Source organism: Plasmopara halstedii (genome assembly GCF_900000015.1).
Source record: "Plasmopara halstedii genome assembly, contig: Scaffold_323, whole genome shotgun sequence".
Taxonomy (NCBI): domain Eukaryota; phylum Oomycota; class Peronosporomycetes; order Peronosporales; family Peronosporaceae; genus Plasmopara; species Plasmopara halstedii.
The window spans coordinates 608,775-609,981 of record NW_020187244.1 but is presented as its reverse complement, the minus strand read 5'-3'; positions in this window follow the sequence as shown (position 1 = coordinate 609,981).

The following is a 1,207-nucleotide window of genomic DNA, read 5'->3' as shown; positions in this document are numbered from 1 at the left end:
CCCTTGGCCGACCATGTCACGCATGACATGCAGCGACTGCTCCGAAACTTGAGCAGCGTTCAATGGGTTACGTGCACCCCACGATCAGCCCGCGAGCCACGCTCGACTCCTGTCCGATACACCGCTGGTGTCTATCAACTCGGACATTCCAATGTCCAGCACGGTGACCGTCTCGGTCCAGTGCTCTCGCCAATAGCGCTTTTGTCTACTAGCTGAGGTGGGTTGATGACTCGCCAAAGGTCCACCAGGAGACGTGCGCGTAGCGTCCAAGTTCTTTGACCTCGAATCAATTTGTGGTCCATGGTGTTCCAATCATGCCATTCCTAGGATGAGGTCATACATTGCATCCAAGTCTTAGACTAGACAGCGTTCCACGCTATCAAAGTCAAGGAACTTGATTCCGAGGTCCACAGGGACCTCCGGGACCGTGACATGCGTCCCCGTCGCAAGGCGAACAGTGAAGATGTCACCCAGCCGCACTCCCAGCGCCTCAGCTTACAACTGACTTCCTTCCATCGTGGAACGACGTCCCGAGATCGATGAGGATCTTCCATGGCTTCTCGAAACCCTTTACGGTCGCTTCCACGACCAGCAAGCCCGGCTTGCATACACGTTCCGTGTTCAAGAGCACGGAGCTTTTCGGGGCTAAGCCCTGTTGACCTATGCCTCCCTACTTGCTCAACATAATTCAATTCTTCCCCAGTAGATCGCCCCGGTGTGGTGTCGTTTCCCCGCGACGAACCAGACTGGTAGGAATCAGGGCGATGGTTTGAAGAACCTTGACGCGCCTTGCGCAGGGGGCAACCGCGCCGAAGGTGACGGGTGTCTCCACAGATAAAACACCGTCGTGTATTTGTGTGCTGCACGGCAGCTCGGAGCTCCTCTCACTCATCCTCAGCATACTGAGATCCGGGGGCATAGGCTCGCTTGACGAGCTGTTGGAGTGCGCATTCCAACCAAGTCCTGCCGACTTGAAATGGAATTCGGCATTCAATGCCACATTCACCGCCTCTTCAAACAGAGACGGATGCACACGGAAGACTTCCATCCTGGCCACGCGAGTGCGGAGACCTTCCATAATAACCGTCACTATGACCGCCTCTGGAAGGGGATCTGCTGCCATCTCGGCAATGAGAGTGCGCAAGTCTTGGACAAAGTCCACCAACTCCTTGTTGCCCCTGTCGGGCGGCAAGGAAACGCGGTCGCG